Raw genomic sequence first — 18,359 nt, 5'->3', positions numbered from 1 at the left:
CTCCGACACCATTTTCCCTACCTCATATTGCCGTATTACATTTTTGCACGCTCTTACGGAAGCACCTTGTATAACAGTTTGCATTAAATGTGTTTCATCTAGGAAGCCCATTCGGAATAGGGCACATGTTCATTTGAAACTTTTTGTTCATAATCTCTAATCCTATCACCCCTAAAAACATGTACCTTGCTGTTGTGTTCTGAGATACCACACAAGAAGAATTTGCGACAGTTGCTACCAGAAGTACTGTGGACGTCCGTCCGCAGCAGGAACATCACCAGCAAGAGAGACTCGCACTGAAGTAACCTTGCACGAGTCGAAATTGTCAGTTGCAAGTTGCACGTTAGTCCGAGTCTTGCTGCAGAATGTTCGTTTTGTGTTCCAATCTTCAGTCGTCGAGTGACATAGAAACAGCGGCCGCCGACAGATAGTCTTTAGTAGAAACAGAACAGTGAACAGAATTGTCGTGTACGGACAGAGACCGCTCGCCTAGAGATTAAACTGAGTTCTCTTAGTCTGGAACATCAAGATTGAAGATTAGTTTTCTTCTAACCCTAATTCAGAGACTTTCCGTCTTGTCCTCTTCCAGACCTGTTCTTGTGTGCATTCGTCCCCTGCGAACTTGACCCATTTCGCACAGTCACCACTTGACACGGTGTAATATATGCAACCAATTCCGCAGCAACAGCGGGTAATCTAACCCGCGTAACTGTGTGTGTGTGTGTGTGTGTGTGTGTGTGTGTGTGTGTGTGTGTGTGTGTGTGTGTGTGTGTTGTATTAGTGTCATTTTCACTGTCATTTAAGCCCTCAACCGATCGTTACACGAAAAACTTAAAACTAACGTTTAGATAAGCTATCTGACTGCGTATTTGAATATGAATTTACAGGTGATACAGAATTTGACTTTTGCAACGGAATTTACTGGACTAGAGTACATGACTTGTTGTGTCTGTTTTGGCCCTAAAGTTTGAAAGTTTACCGTCATACGTCATTGCCTAGGGACGAGAGATGAAAGTTGATGTCGTCAAGCCCTGAATGAAAATTGCGCAACGGGTAACTGAGGAGGGGAGCTTGAGAGCGCTACCTAGAGAGCTGGCCTTTTCTGTACGATACTAGGCAAGGGGCTGGAGGGCTTACACGCTGATGTGTGGGTCCCTGCATTCTATATCTTTTATTTTAAATAAATTCCTTTAACTTGACTTCTTTGTGATTTTTAAGGTTTGTTAAAGATCGATGACAGTTGATTACCTATTTACTTTAAACATTATCACTCGACTTTACAGCGATTTCACCAATTGTTTCAGTATACAGATATTACAATTTTATAACTTATAGCTCGTCTATGTTATATACTAATCTGCACACACATTTCTACGGGCAAGACGGAATTGCGTTGGCCAAATGTATACCACCAAAGTCTCCCAATATTTTACATAGGACATCCACTATGTGAGGAAGATAACGGGCAAACTGGGGACCAGATACATTAACACAGGGGGTCAAATTTCCTAAATTAACGAGATCATTCATTTCCTTACACCATCCGAAGCTGGACATAAAAGAATTAGTACAAATATTCAAATATCTTTCTTCCATGCGTGAACATTGAGACAGACGCACTGAGGGCACATCTGCTCACTTACCCGTCTTCTGTAACACTTCCTAGAATATCACGGGCACCCGGAGGTCTTCCTGGGCTCCGGTGGAGGGGGTGGTCGAACCACATGGCAGTGGTGACACTGGAAAGACTTTGACTTTTACCTGCCTGTGCTGTCTCTCTGATCCCCTACCCAGGAGTAAGGTTGGCACTACTATACTACAGAACTACTTCCCAACTAAGATTTGGCCACGCTTTACGGAAAGGAGTGAGGAGGATTAGGAAAGTTCATGTGCAGATTCACACTCACGTACAAGAAATGCATAATACACGACACATATAAATACGTTTTAGGAAGCGTGACACATTTCTTTCCACCCGTCCACATGGGTTCTGTTGCACCCGCGGCCGGCCGCGTCGTGTAATAAAATTGGCTGCGGATCCGCCTCTGTTTCTATTTCCCGGTGCGACCGAGCAGCGAAACCTGCTGCTTATAGAGCGGAAACTACTGTTCAAATGGCTCTGAGCACTATTGGACTTAACATCTGAGGTCATCAGTCCCCTAGAACTTAGAACTACTTAAACCTAACTAACCTAAGGACACCACACACATCCATGCACGAAGCAGGATTCGAACCTGCGACCGTTGCGGTCACGCGGTTTCAGACTGAAGCGCCTAGAGGGAACTACTGTACCGTTTCAAGTTTGCACTCACCTCTTTAGATGACTGCATTTTTCTATGTGGTTTACAGCAATTCGCAGCAGCATGCAGCAGCAGCGGCTAAAGCTTATTGTTACTAAGAATGAATTTAATAAAAGGGAGTTTGTTTGGGTCATGTTAACGACTAAATAACTTTTGAGAAGGGATTTCATAAATTAAGTCTATTTAAAACTTCAGAAATCATCATGACCGGTAAAAGACAATGACAATTATATAAGTATCAATAATGGCTGAGTGCCAGATTAACCAATTATTTCAATTCCAAAATTGCAATAACATTTAGTATGTTATTTAGATGTTATTTAGATGTGGAGAATAATTATTATTATTATTTGTAGGATATGGAAGGAGGCTTCTTTCACAGACAAGCAAAACATGGAATTATTGCAAACTCGGACTAACAATCACAAGCCTAACCCTGGAATTGCTTTTGCGCTATGCTTGTGAATTTTACCTCGAATCCATCTTGGAGCGTAGTTAAGCCATCTAGATATCTCCTGGCCTCGAGTGTGGTAAGATCTGCCATGACCGAGGTGAGGGCAGCGTGGCACGTCTTGTGTCTCCGACGCTACTCTTCCACTCTCGCAGACAGACCTCGTCTCAGAACAGACCTCGTCTCTTCGCTTAGAAATACGCCATGCTGGCCGCGCATCTAATGAGCCGGACTATTACCATACTTTGTGCCAATAACCTACACGAAATTCCAAACCTCTCTGCAGTGTCTAGTGAAGTGCAGGCACGTGATCGTTCCGACGGTTGGGGACGTTAAGCTTCGAGGCCCCCTTTGTGCTATTCGAGAGGTGTAGGCTGTGTGCTGGCACCTGGTTTCACCTTCTCCCTTCTCTTATCGTCACAAACAACAGAAATAAATATCACACTCGTCCATTACGCTCACCTACACTCCACAGCACACATAAGGCACAGCTCTCACATATCCGCAAGGAAAAAACCATTCCGTCGAGGTGGGCCGCGCGGTTAGAGGCGCCTTGTCACTGACTGCGTCAGTCCTCCCTTGGGCATGGCTGTGTGTGTTGTAGTTTAAGTACTGTGTAAGCCTAGGGACCTATAACCTTTGCAGTTTGGTCCCTTAAGAACTCACACACATTACAACATTAGAACGACTACCTGACTGTAACTACCCCTTGGAGTCTCCCAGCCCATAATGTCATACGATTTCACATTTCTTTGCTTTATCTTGATTTACGACTTTTTCATGTATCTTTTGACTTGGACATCATTCATACAACATATCGAGGTGTCGCAGTGGTTAGCACCCTGGCCTCCCATCCGGGAGGACGCCAGTTCAAATCCGCGTCCGACCATCTAGATTTAGGTTTTCCTTTATTTCCCTAAATCGCTCCACGCAAATTACGGGATGGTTCCCTTGAAAAGCCATGCCGATTTCCATCTCCATCCTGGAAACAATCCGAGCTTATGCTCAGTCTCCAATGACGTCGTTGTCGGCCGGTCGTTATTTTATTTATTTATTTATTTATTTACTTAAGTTACGTAGGACCAAATTGAGGAACAAATCTCCAAGGTCGTGGAACGTGACAGTACATGAAATTACAACATGAAAGTAATAACAGATAAAAATAAATGTTTATGAACTGTAAAAGACTCAGTCAATAGATTTAAGTAAATGCAATCAACAATACAACAAGAATCACCTTAATTTCTTAAGGAACTCCTCAACAGAACAGAAGGAGTGACCCATGAGGAAACTCTTCAGTTTCGATTTGAAAGCGCATGGATTACTGCTAAGATTTTTGAATTCGAGTGGTAGTTTATTGAAATGGATGCAGCAGTATACTGCACTCCTTTCTGGACAAGAATTAAGGAAGTTCGATCCAAGTGCAGTTTGGCTTTCTGCCCAGTATAGACTGGGTGAAAGCTTCTTATTCTTGGGAATAAGCTAATATTGTTAACAAGAAATGACAGCAAGGAATATATATATTGACAGGCCAATTTCAAAATACCCAGACTCGCGAACATGGGTCGACAAGAGGTTTGTAAACATACACCATTTAGAGTCCGAACCGCCAGTTTCCGAGCGAAAAATATTCTTTTAGAATGGAAAGACTTACCCCAAACTATAATACCATACGACATAAGCGAATGAAAATAAGTAAATTAGACTAATTTTCGTGTCGAACGATCACTCATTCCAGATACCGTTCGAATAGTAAAAATGGCAGCATTAAGACTTTGAACGAGATCCTGAACGTGGGCTTTCCACGACAGTTTACTACCTATCTGAACACTTAGAAATTTGAACTGTTCAGTTTCATTAATCATATGCCAATTCTGTGAAATTAAAACGTCAGGTTTCGTTGAATTGTGTGTTAGAAATTGTGAAAACTGAGTCTTACTGTGATTTAGCGTTGTATTGTGTTGTATGTTAACTGAAGACCTAGAAACGACGGAGAGGCTCCGTCCCCGCCGCAGCCGCAATGGTCGACAACCCCACAACGACTACCGCAGTTCACTTCACCCCTCCACCGCCCCACACCGAACCCAGGGTTATTATGCGGTTCGGCCCCCGGTGGACCCCCCAGGGAACGTCTCACACCAGACCAGTGTAACACCTATGTTTGCGTGGTAGAGTAATGGTGGCGTTCGCGTACGTGGAGAATTTGTTTGCGCAGCAATCGCCGACATAGTGTAACTGAGGCGGAATAAGGGGAACCAGCCCGCATTCGACGAGGCAGATGGAAAACCGCCTAAAAAGCATCCACAGACTGGGCGGTTCACTGGACCTCGACCCAAATCCGCCGGGCGGATTCGCGCCGGAAACCAGACGCTCCTTCCCACCCGGAAAGCCTCGGGTAGACCGCACGGCCAATCGGGAGGGCTAATTTAGCATTAGTTTATTTTCTACAAGCCATGAACTTAGGTCATGAACTGCACTACTTGAAACCGGGCCAATGTTGCACAAAACATTCTTTACTACCAAGCTTGTGTATTTTAGAGTTACCCGTAATACTAGTGGCATATCATTTATATAAATAAAGAACAGGAGTTCAAAAATGGTTCAAATGGTTCTGAGCACTATTGGACTTAACATCTGTGGTCATCAGTCCCCTAGAACTTAAAACTACTTAAACCTAACTAACCTAAGGACTGAGCGGTTCCGGACTAAGCGCCTTAACCGCGAGACCACCGCGGCCGGCAAAGAACAGGAGTGACCCCAACACTGATCCCGTGGGCACCCCTACCCCCCCCCCCCCCCCCCCCCCCCCACTCAGAACCCACATTACAGCCATTCTAAACATTGTGAATAATGACCTTCTGCTGTCTGTTGCTAAAGTAAGAGGTGAACCAGTTGTGAGCTACTCCCTGTATTCCGTAATTGTCCGACTTCTGGAGCAATATTTTGTGATCAACACAATCAAACGCCTCAGTTAAATCAAAAAATATGCCTAGCGTTCGAAACCTTTTGTTTAACCCATGCGTTACCTCACAGAGAAAAGAGAATATAGCATTTTCAGTTGATAAACAACTTCTAAAGACGAAACTGTACATTTGATAGCAAATCGTGTGATATAAAATGATAAATTATTCTTACATACACAGCCTTTTCAATAACTTTAGCAAACGCTGATGGCATAGAAATAGGTCTAAAATTATCTACATTATCCCTTTCTCCATTTTTATTAAGCGGCTTTACTGTTGAGTACCTTAATCGCTTGGGAAAATGACCATTCCTAAAGGAAAAATTACAAATATGGCTAAAAAAAGGGCTAACATGTGCAGCAGAGTACTTTAATATTCTGATAGGCACTCCATCATAACCATGAGAGTCCTTAGTCTTCAGTGATTTAATTATTGACTCAATCTCCCTCTTGCCTGTATCACAGTGGAGTATTTCAGACATCAATTTCGGAAAGGCATTTGCCAAGAAAGTTATATGATTCCCTGTAGAAATTAAGAGCGAAAGTTTCCAAAAGTTTATTAAATCGTTATTTCGTCAGAAACAGCAAGAAACACCGCTGAAAACTATTAAATTTAATAACTGTGTAACAGTGCACAGCCGGCCGGGGTGGCCAAGCGGTTCTAAGCGCTTCAGTCCGGAACCGCGCAACTGCTACGGTCGCAGGTTCGAATCATACCTAGGGCATGGATGTGTGTGATGTCCTTACGTTAGTTAGGTTTCAGTAGTTCTAAGTTCTAGGGGACTGATGACCTCAGATGTTAAGTCCCATAGTGCTCAGAGCTAACAGTGCACAAATAATTTTGTCAGTACTTAGCTTTATAACCGCTCAGCTGCACTGAGCGCCGCAAAATGTAAACACACTACGGAGGCGTGAGGCGTAGACGAACGACGTAAGCACACTCGCGAATAACAGACCACTCGAGTCAATAACACAGGAAGAAAGACTGACATTAATGAAAATCCACTAATATGTTACTTTTACAGCAAATATTAAGATAAATAAACTTTAAAATAAGATCAAAAATGGTTCAAATGGCTCTGTGCACTATGGGACTTAACATCTGAGGTCATCACTCCCATAGAGCTTAGAACTACTTAAACCTAACTAACCTAAGGACATCACACACATCCAAGCCTGAGGCAGGATTCGAACCTGCGACCGTAGCAGTCCCTCAGCTCCAGACTGTACCGCCTAGAACCGCACGGCTACTTCGGCCGGCAAATGACTAGGAGTAATATAATTAACTTCTGGTATCTGTAGCTATTTTGAATTCCGTGTTTCCAAGAAAAGAAATAGCACCGAAATTCCACCTTTTGCAGTACAGACTTACTTGTTTCCTCTTCACTTTTGTACTGGGTGAATCATCTACAGCTTGCATTCCTTTGGGTTGATGAAGCGTTCAAGATATCTTTATGTGGTAATACGGAGAGATTACGTAATTTTGTTCCATGTTTCATCCACTTAACTCTTGTATCAACTGAAGTAATGAAGCAAGTAGTTTTTTAAATGAAAGGAACAATACTTTTTAACGACATTATAAAGCTCTTGAAAAGGCGAGGACAGTGGTATACATTAACTTTAATGTTGATGTTGAAACATTTTGCAAAAATCTCCAAGAAATGACATAAACTTGAAAGGCAAGCGCTCAGAATCAGGAGCTGCTGTGTTAACTGCTCCAGGTGGAAGCCTAATACCTGTCTCTGCCTTTATATCAAGCCTTTCGATTGTTTACTCTTTTCCACAAAACCTTCATTTAAATATGATTACGTGCACAATCTCAAATGGTTTTCCTAAGCTTCTTCTGATAGTCTGAAGTTAACACAGACTTTCAGTTCAACAATCGTGTCTGCTCCTGAATCTTTGTCGTATAAAGTAGAAGACATATATAATCTTAGCATAGGCCTACCTTCGTTTTGCAGACAACGACGGAATGTGGTGCGAAAGCCACGCTTGGCGGTGCTTACATCGCAACAGCCGAACCCGGCAGTCTAGCATTTCAGTTTCAGCCCATTTCTTGCACATATTTGCGAAATCCTCCAACAACAAAACTAAAAATCGTTATACCACTGTACTCGTCATTTCAAGATCATTCAAATGACATTAAGAGGTACGTCTCTCATTTTTAAAATACTTACTTTAATACCTTAGTTGATACAACCTTTAAGTGTATTAAACATGCAACACAATTGTGTGACCATCTGGATACATTCATATGCAGAACAATTGTTTTGATATCTTCAACGATTCACGAGATAAAGGGGATGCAATATTTTAGTTGATTGACTATGTATATTTCAGCAGTTTTTATAGCAACTTCTGCCAAAGAAAGTCTCCGTTCCATCAAATGGTGTGATGTGGTTAAACGTCGTGTCAAAGGGAGCCTTCTTGTGTGTGTGTGTGTGTGTGTGTGTGTGTGTGTGTGTGTGTGTGTTTGAGAGAGAGAGAGAGAGAGAGAGAGAGAGAGAGAGAGGGAGAAAAGCTGCAATCTACTTGAAGGAGTACAGACGACTAGGATATCGAAAGAAACGCTAAGGAATGGATGGACCGCAACTCCCTTGTACAAAATGGAGCGGAATGGAAACGATTTATAGTTGTACTCTGTTCCAGTGCATTATTATTTATTGCTGAGAACTTGTCAAAGTGTAGTAGAGTCTGAGAATGTTTACAAAAGTGAGGATAACGTCTACGGTGGACGTGTTAGTGCACTGGAATCACGTGTTTCATGTTTAAGAATTTTATATTTCTTAAAGTAGTTTCCTATTCCTGATTTTCGTGAACATGGAAAAAAAGGCGCTTACAATGCATAGGATAGCTCAACGACATTTATAACTATGTATGTGAGTGTGTGTGTGTGAGTGTGTGTTTGTGTGTGTGTATGTATGTGTGTGTGTGTGTGTGTGTGAGAGAGAGAGAGAGAGAGAGAGAGAGAGAGAGAGAGAGAGAGAGAGAGAGAGAGAAGGGGGGGGGGTGAGTGAGAGAGAGAGAGAGAGAGAGAGAGAGAGAGAGAAATGCTGCAAACTGTTCAGAATACAATCGGCCAGCTGCTGCGACCGAGCGGTTCTAGGCGCTTCAGTCCGGAACCGCGCTGCTGCTACGGTCACAGGTTCGAATCCTGCCTCGGGCATGGATGTGTGTGCTGTCCTTAGGTTAGTTCGGTTTAAGTAGCTCTAAGTCTAGGGGACTGATGACCTCAGATGTTAAGTCCCATAGTGCTTAGAGCCATTTGAACCATTTAGAACAGAAACCGATGGCTGCTTTATGTGGAAGTTTGTGACTTCACCCCCAAATAAAGAAATACTTTATGTCGTGTTAGAGGAAATGCAGTGTGCACAGCTGAGGTACAGGCATGAAAAGAACACTGAAGAAATGTACCTTCATGTTATGCCTGTGTAGTTCATGTGTATCGAGGGCTGGTTAGTTAGGAAAATGGATATTCTACTTCTTTACGTAAGGTGCAGAAGGAACGAGATAATTGAACAGTCGAGTATTACGCACAAATTTATTCTGACAGATGGTGTGCAACAAGAATAAAAGTTCAATAATTTTGAAAATGAACATTAATCATAGGAGTGTTGAAATGCTACAGAAGTGAAAGTGCAAGTGTGCAATGATTGGAGCAAACTAAATAGATTATTATTATTATTATTATTATTTTCGTATCCAGGACATTAGAGTACAGTTATTTACAAATTGAAAACAGAACTACAATGTATACCCAAGATGTTCTGGAAGCTGTTCTTAACAGTCCACATGTTAATTGCAGAGAAACAGAGTACCTGTGGAGTAACGCTATCTAAATTTGTCCGCATTTTCGGTGCAAACAGCTATCATTATATCAACAGATTAACCAGTGGGGTTGAAAAAGACACGCGAAATTATTGTGACGAGGCACAAGGACAATAGGATCTTTCTTCACAGCATTCTCTTCAGAGATGTAACAGTTATTGAAAGTTGAATGTAATACTAGGTATTATTGGACATCTGATTATCCGCAGTGGCTGAGGTAGTTTGAATATGAGAGACCGTTTAGTGTGAACATATGGTGTGCAGTAATTGGTCTTTACTGAAGATAACAGACACGGATACTTTCTCACCGTAGTGCTAAGAGATTGTGAGGTACCCCTTCTGTTCAAGCCACATTTTGTTTCTTTGCTTTCCTGTTGTACAATTTTGTATCACGTCTGCAGTGAGTAGACCGGTACTGCAGAAAGCACACAGTCGAAAGAAAATTTCAGGGACCATATGGCGTTCCCGGTTGCGAGGGTGTGAGGAGTTGTGTCTGGTCGGGGGAATGCCCGTTGAGTCAACAGCGAGGTATGTAGGAAAGCATAATCTGGTGATAGGCAAATAATCTTCCTTAATAAATATTTGCTAATAAAAGTCTCATTTTCCGATTCAGATGTTACGAGAAGCCTACAAGTCATACGTACTTGCTTACAATAATATTACAACGCCAGAAATCGATCATCTTAATAAAGAATAATGTTTAAGCTAACGAAAATGTACGAACAGCTACAAAATATCACCAGGGTAAGTACGAGGTACATGCTGCACGCCATAGTCGCCAATCGACGATAGTATGCCTTCCGATCTAGTTCTGATGTAAAATCATGTTCTCAGGAAATTGTTAGTTTTCAGTTAATCAATATTAACCAGGACGACGCTGCTACTGCTTCTGTGAGCGACATAAACTTCGATGCTTCTCGGCAAAGAAAGTAGAAAGAATCCTACACGACGACGCACTAAGATAGTCGAATTATGGGTTATCTGAATCTCCCCAAAACTCGGATGGAAAAGCACAGTCATACTGTACGCATCTTGTACCATCCTCTACGGACTGAGACATTTCTGGAGATTAAGTAGAAATAGGGGGTTCTTGCAAGATTTATGTTGTACCAGAACCATGTGTGCCCAGCCGGCCGCTGTGGCCGAGCGGTTCTAGGCGCTCCAGTCAGGAATCGCGCGCCTGCTATGGTCACAGGTTCGAATCCTGCCTCGGTCATGGATGGGTGTGATGTCCTTAGGTTAATTAGGTTTAAGTAGTTCTAAGTCTAGGGGACTGATGACCACAGATGTTCCACCAACCTGAAACGAAGAGAGCCAGCAAGGAATGGCGCCATTTCTCATCACCAAAACCAAAGAAGTTTCGAACAGAACCGTCAGCAGGGAAGGTTATGCTGACTCTCTTTTGGGACGAAAAATGCGTCATTTTGGAGCATTACATGCATAGAGGGGCCACTGTCGCCAGTGCATCCCACACAGATCTCCTAAAAAATGATCTGCGGCCTGCAATCAAATCAAAGCGACGTGGATTGCTGTCAGCAGGTGTCCTTTTGCAACATGACAATGCAAGGCCCCATACTGCCTGTACAACAGTTGCAACAATCACAGACCTGCATTTTGAGTGTCTTCCTCATCCACCATATGTTACGTTCTGATGAAGAGGTACGCCAAGCGGAGCATCAGGGGTTGCGCGGACTACCAAAAGAATTTTTTTCTAAAGGAATTTATGCACTTTGTAAGCGCTCGAGGACTTGCATGTAGCGTGGGGGAGATTATGTTGAAAAGTGATATAGCTTTGTACCACTTATGCACAATAAATAATATTTAAAAATAATTAAGGTTTTCATTTGACTCACCCTCATAAGTCCCATAGTGCTTAGAAACATTTGAATCATTTTTGATGTGTGCCCGCCTGTGGCTATGGGTCTAACATATTATCGACAGAAAAGCAAAATTTAACATGCAAGGACTGACATGGTTTCAGCGTCAGAGTAACCCGCTAAGGATCTCGCTTTTGAGGCCATGCTAGAAATGGACGCTAAAAAGCTGCTTGCATGGCACGGAAGTGAACGAAAGTCATTCGAAATATCCTGCGGATGAAGCACGTCTTCTTAAACGCAAAAGAAGCCACCACTGTACGATGTTCTCATGGGCTATTGATACAACACATTTTGAAAGAAGGACACAAGATTAGAGTTTTCGTCCTTGGCCACTCTAATATTTTGTTCTGCCTATAATAAGCTAGCAGTCGACAGGACGTTAAATTCTAATCTTGCTTCCTTCTTCCAAAACATGTTGTACCAACAAAGCCCGCATGCTGATGGCGTCTCTCTTGCTAGAGGACGTGTCCAGTCTGTAGAATATTTAGAGGGGTTTGATTTGGGAGAGGAGACCAAACTGCGAGGTCATCGGCCTCTTCGGATTAGGGAAGGAAGTCGGCCGTGCCCTTTCAAAGGAACCATCCCGGAATTTGCCTGAAGCGAATTAGAGAAATCATGGGAAACTTAAATCAGGATGGCTGGATGCAGGATTGAGCCGTGGTTCTCCCGAATGCGAGTCCAGTGTGCTAACCACTGCTCCATCTCGCTCGGTGACATTTAAATATGAGTCACTTCCAGTTTAGGGAAACATCCAGGAATTCTCCTTGCGTAAGTACGCTTTGCAAGAATGCTCACAAATTGATAATGAGAGTGTAGTTATTAATCTGATAGGGGGTATGCCCGTTATTTTTGATGGTGACATGCAGTGTCACGCAGTTGGAAAACTTTGGTTCTTCTTCACAGATTTTATACAGTGCTAGATTTAAAGGAAGCTTTTGACGTGCTGACAGGAATAGAATCTTTGAAGTTGTGAAGGTAGCAGGGATAAAAATAGAGCGAAAATTTTCCTACAACTTGTACGTAAATCTGATTGCATTTGTATGTGAAAAGGAAGCAGTACTCGAGAAGGGAGTCAGAGGGCTGCAGGTAGTCTCTCTCTCCAGTGTTATTCTAGTGATCCATGGTTCTTTACATGGCTGTATAATGTCCATTTTGATTAGCTTATGCGGAAAGCTATTTTCAAATATTTATATGAATTTATCATGGAATAGATTAAATTTTATATTTGCATTTGGATTTTTATAAACTTCATCCCTGGTTGTTTCTGGTAAACTACTCTTAAAAACATTTTCCCTGTAGTCATTAGTGATTTAAGTGACTTCCACTAAGGTGTATCCACACTGTATGGAAAAATGTCATTTATCCTGACTAACTGTTCATCATGATCAGAGAGAGCAGTTGTTCCTGGGTAAAGAGTTATTTCTTGCTTTGTGCCTAATCAAATAAAACATTATCAATTAGGGACCTACTGTCTTTATCCACCAGTGTTGGAAAGTTAACTACTGAGAGTAAATTGTAGGATCGAAGTAAGGTTTAACGATCATTTTTCCTATCAGAATCCTTTAGAAAATTGTAAGTAGGCTGTTTAGGTTTTTATGTTGGTAATGCCACGTAGCGCTCTGTATTAAAATCACTGACTGTGCTGTGTGCAGTCTGTGGCTGGTTGGCATTGTTGGAACATTCGCCATTGTAGTGTTGGGCAGTTTGATGTGAACATCGCGTAGCGTTGGGCAGTTGGAGGTCAGCCGCCAGCAGTGGTGGATGTGGAGAGAGAGAGAGATGCCAGAGTTTTGAGAGGTTACTATAAGCGGACGATCTGGACGTATGTCCGTCAGAAAAAGGAAATTTGCAAAGATGGATGTCATGAATATGACTTTTGTACATTATTAAGGTAAACACATTGTTTGTTCCCTATCGAAACTTTCACTTGCTAACTATGCCTATCAGTAGTTAGTGCCTTCAGTAGTTAGAATCTTTTATTAAGCTGGCAGTATTGGCGCTCGCTGTATTGCAGTAGTTCGAGTAACGAAGATTTTTGTGAGGTAAGTGATTCATGAAAGGTATAGGTTATTGTTAGTCAAGGCCATTCTTTTGTAGGGATTATTGAAGGTCAGATTGCGTTGCCATAATAAAATATTGTGTGTCGGTTTAGTGATGATCAGAATAAGTAAAGAGAGAAATGTCTGAGTACGTTCAGTTTTGCTCAGCTGTTTGAAAATCAAATAACTTAAGAGTTTTTCCAGCACTGTCATTCTTAATTTTCAAAGGGGACGTTTCAAAATCTACATTGAAGTCACCACAGACTATTAACTGCTTGCTGTTGTCTGACAGACAGTACAATAAGGAATCCAGGTTCCTCATAAATAATTCAAAATTTCCCAGTGGGGATCTACACTCTGTTACAATTAAAAGCACACACTTCTATATGCTGATCACTAAAAAATCTACTTGTGTCAACGTTTTTGAACTTGTTTCCGTCTTAATATATGCAACAACTCTTTTTACCATATTAGTTCTGCATGAGTCAGCTGCTAGACTGTAATTTTTTATATGTAACTTAGTCCGCAGCTCATGGTCGTGCGTTCCCGAGCCCCGGTTCCCAGGTTCGATTCCCGGCGGGGTCAGGGATTTTCTCTGCCTCGTGAAGACTGGGTGTTGTGAGATGTGAGGTTAGTTAGGTTTAAGTAGATCTAAGTTCTAGGCGACTGCTGACCATAGCTGTTAAGTCCCATAGTGCTCAGAGCCATTTGAACCATTTTTTATGTAACTTATCTAACCCTGTGGTTATGTGGTGCTCAGACTGGCACAGGGTGTCTATCTTTTCCTCTAAATTTTGCAAGCAGGCAGGATGCTCTCCTTCCGTATTACTCAATCCCCTAATATTTTGGTGGAATAAGCTAACCTTACTTTTCTGTGCATTCCTGTGGGGCTCTTCTGTTATAGTGACTTCTTTCAAAACAGGGTGCCTGAAACTTGATTCTGATCTAAAAAAAGGTGCCCCTCTGACGTCAGTGTGTTTATAAACTGAAAAAAGGCGGTCTTTCGAGTAGGAAGGGGCGGAAAATGACGTAAAGGCTGGTCCTCTAGATGACGCGCACTGTGGTGAATGTCAACAGTTCGCTACAGTTAACAGTTTGCAGGTGCGTCTGCTAACGTCGTACGGCAAATGTGAATTGTGATAACGCCGCATGGGAAGCCTCTATCGGGTTAAGAGCAAGCAAATATTAAGGCGTACAAAGAAATGGCCCCGTTGAACTGCCAGATTGTGGTATTGATAATTTTGTCAGAATGAGTGCACAGTATGGCAAAAAAGGGACACGAAAACTGTCAGTACCAGATACGCGTTTGATTCCGCGTAAAGCAAAAGTCAACAGTTATGTTCCTCTCAAATCGTGGCGCATTGGACAAATCGTGGGTCAAGACTCGAATGTGACATTCAAGGAAGGGCTCCATAAGCCAGCTTTAAACAATGCGCATAAGGAGGCTCGACTGAAGTTTGTGGAAGGACGTGTGTCGTGGGCTGCAGACTGGAACGAAGTGTGGGGAGAAGTTTGATTTGATGGGTCTGATGGCTTTCAGTAGAACTGGCACCATCACCGCACAGAAGAATGCGTTCGGATGAGTGGTAACTTGGCAGCGTTATGATGTGGGCAAATTTTGTGTTAAAGGCACGTCCAACATAGCGTGCCTGCACACGAAAATGAAATCCGATGATTATACAGGAATGCTGGAAATTGAACTGGTTAATTTTCTGTGTATGAGGAATTTGACGATGATAATTTACTATTACAGCACGATAGCGCTGCCAAGACAAAGTGGTGGTTTCTAGATAAAGGAATTCCACTTCTGAGTTGTCCGTCGGCAATTTCGGGCTTAAATCCCATGGAGAATCTACGGGGGATCCTAGTACGACGTGTTAATGGGAATGGACGACAGTGAGACTGCGACCGAGCTGGAAACTGCAATTCGAATGGAGTGGACCTCAGCACGGGAGAAGAGATGACTACCCTTATACAATCAATGTCTAAGAGGATTTTCACAGTTATTAAGAACAATGGAGGTTCGACTAAGTACTAGGTAATAGTCGTGAACTATTTACTATACACTTAAGGTTATTCTGACAATTCATAAGTGCCTTTATATCAGTTTCCACCTTTAAGATTGTCTTGTTTCTTTAAATTTCTTAAACACCAACGATAATTATAAAATGAGAATGTATTTTGTATTGCTTTGTTGTAAACTGTACGGGGAAAATGTGTGCAATATCAAATACTTAGATAAGAAATTTTTTTTCTATAGATAACCACGTGCCTCTATATCCGTTTCCACCACTGTGTAGAAATGCTGAAGATACGATGGGTAAGTCGAATAACTAAGGAGGAAAGACTGAATCGAAATGGGGTAAAAAGAAAGGTAGCGTACAGTTTGACTTAAAGAAGAGATCGGTTGATAGGACACTTCCTGAAGCATGAAAGAATCGTCAGTTTGGTAGTGCAGAAACGTTCTGGGGAAAAAATTGGAGAGTGAGACTAGGTTGCAGTAGTTGCGCGAAGATGAAGACATTGCACACGGTAGACTAGAGTCGAGAATGTCATCAAACCCGTCTTCGGACTCAAGACCGCAACAACAATAACATGAAGGAAAACTTCCGTACATCATTACACTGATTTCGATCTGGTTATCTTCTGACTATTGTTACTTATTTTTGTTTACTTTTATTTTTTCACATTTTTGTAATTGTGCGAAAGGTATTCAATAAATAATGCAATATTTTTTCTCGGCCAATTTCGTTTGGAAAAATACGGAATTTGTTATGAAATATATTCCCGCTTCAGCCTCTATAGTTTTATGGTGGCTCTATATGCAGCCGCCAAAATGGCTTCTATCACGAAGGTGCGTTACAAGAAGAGAACCGTCATTGCATTTGTTTTGCCGGAAATCAGAGCATCGCAGATGTTCATAGGCGCCTGCAGAATGTCAACGGACCTTCCAGTGAATAAATGAAGACGAGTCATTGGGCGAGGCGTCTGTCATCATCGCAACAAGGTTGCACAAAACTGTCCGATCTTCCACGTGTCGACTGGCCGTCTACAGCTGTTACTCCTGCAATGTTGGAAAGTGCGAACACCCTCATTCGAGATGATCCACAGATCACAGTCAAATATCTCACTGCAGAACTGGATGTCTCTGATACACTCGCCCACCTGTTGAGGCACTCAAAGGCGTCTACCCTCTGGTTACCTCGCCGCCTAACACAAGACTATAAAGAGCAACGAAGGATCATCTGCGCGTTGCTAAACTGATAGTGACAATTTTTTATCGAACATCGTCGCAGGCGACGGAACGTGGGTTCATCGCTTTGAACAGGGAACAAAGCGACAATCTGTGGAGTGGCACCACACAAACTCTCATCCGAAGAAAAAGTTCAGAAGTGCTCTTTCAGCCTGTAAAGTCGTGGCGATGATCTTCTGGGACTTCGAAGGGGCTATTCTGTTTGAAGTCCTCCTTCATCGTGCAACGATCAGATATGAAGCGTATTGTGCTACCTTCAGGAAATGCAAAAAAAAAAACCTCTTGAGCGTGTTCGTCGCCAGAAAAATGCAAAAGGACTCCTCCTACTCGTTGACAACGCAAGGCCTCGCACAAGTCTGCGCATCCGAGAGGAGCTCAAAACCCTTTATTGAAAATTTCATCCTCATCCTTCCTACAGCCCGGATCGTGCATCTTCCGACTTCATTCTGTTTGGCCCAATGAAGGATACGCACCGCACGAAGCAGTACGTGGATGATGTGGAGGTTATTGATGCAGCAAGACGTTGGCTCCGACGACGATCGGTAGAGCTGTACCATACGGATATACAGGCCCTCCCAGTAAGGTGGCGTAAGGCCGTCGCACTGAACGGAAATTCTGTTGAAAAATAGGGCTTCGTAGCCAAAAGGGTTGACAATATGGTGTTTTGGAATCCTGAATAAAACCAGCCTACTTTCAGAAAAAAAATGTGTTACATTACTTATTGAAAGCCCCTCGTAATTTAATGTACTGATTTACAATGAAGACCCAACAAAAAGGTACACCTGCACCCAGAAGTGCCGCGACACCACTTGGCATCGGCTCTACTAATGTTTGAAGTAGTGCCAGAACGTTCGGGTGGAGGTCTCTTCTGAACAGCACGTTGCAAGGCATCCCAGGTATACTCAACAATGTCTGCCTGTTTACATATCCCTGTATTTGAATACGCATGCCTATACCAGTTTCTTTTGCTTTCAGAGTATTAATTTAGTTTGGAAATTCGTTAGCGCAGTGGTCGCATAGCCTAATATGAGGCAAGAACAACAAAGACCTAACCTCTAAGGAGAAATCCACCTAAAAGCGACAGTGCAGCCACTGGGATCGGCGCGTACAGTGTTCGTCAGAGGGACCTGGCACCCTCAGCGTAGAACGCCGTGCGCTACTGCACACCGCCGATTCTGCCGGGTCAATGGAAACTGGAGCGAGAAGCGGAGCGTGTCGGAGGAAGAGGCGTAATCCGCAGACACAGTTTTTAATGGAGGAAGCGGGGCGGACGGGGTGTGGCGGCTGCAGGTGACAGGTCCGATTCGGTGCGGCGCGCGTCCATCGGAAGAAATCCGCGGCAAGACAATGGCGGCCGGGCGCCGAGGGTCGCCGGCTAATCCGGACGGGTTGGAGGGGAGCGGCTGACATGCCGATTTGGCAGCAATCTTAGTAAAAGGGAGGACGGACATCAATAGCTCGTCGCGCGGGGGATAAATGGTGTGTAGGTGCGTGTGCCCTCCAACCGCCGGCACAAAGCCCGCTCCACTTTTTGTCGTCCTAATTGGCTCACTTGCTCACTCGCTCTCCATTATCGGGCGCGTCTTTCAGAGGTGTCACGGCGCGTAATCGCCCCAGACACCGATAATTAAACGTCGGCGGCGCACCTC

This window comes from Schistocerca gregaria, chromosome X (genome assembly GCF_023897955.1).
Source record: "Schistocerca gregaria isolate iqSchGreg1 chromosome X, iqSchGreg1.2, whole genome shotgun sequence".
Classification (NCBI taxonomy): Eukaryota; Metazoa; Arthropoda; class Insecta; order Orthoptera; family Acrididae; genus Schistocerca; species Schistocerca gregaria.
The sequence above is the reverse complement of the archived record's forward strand: the minus strand, read 5'-3'. Positions refer to the sequence as shown.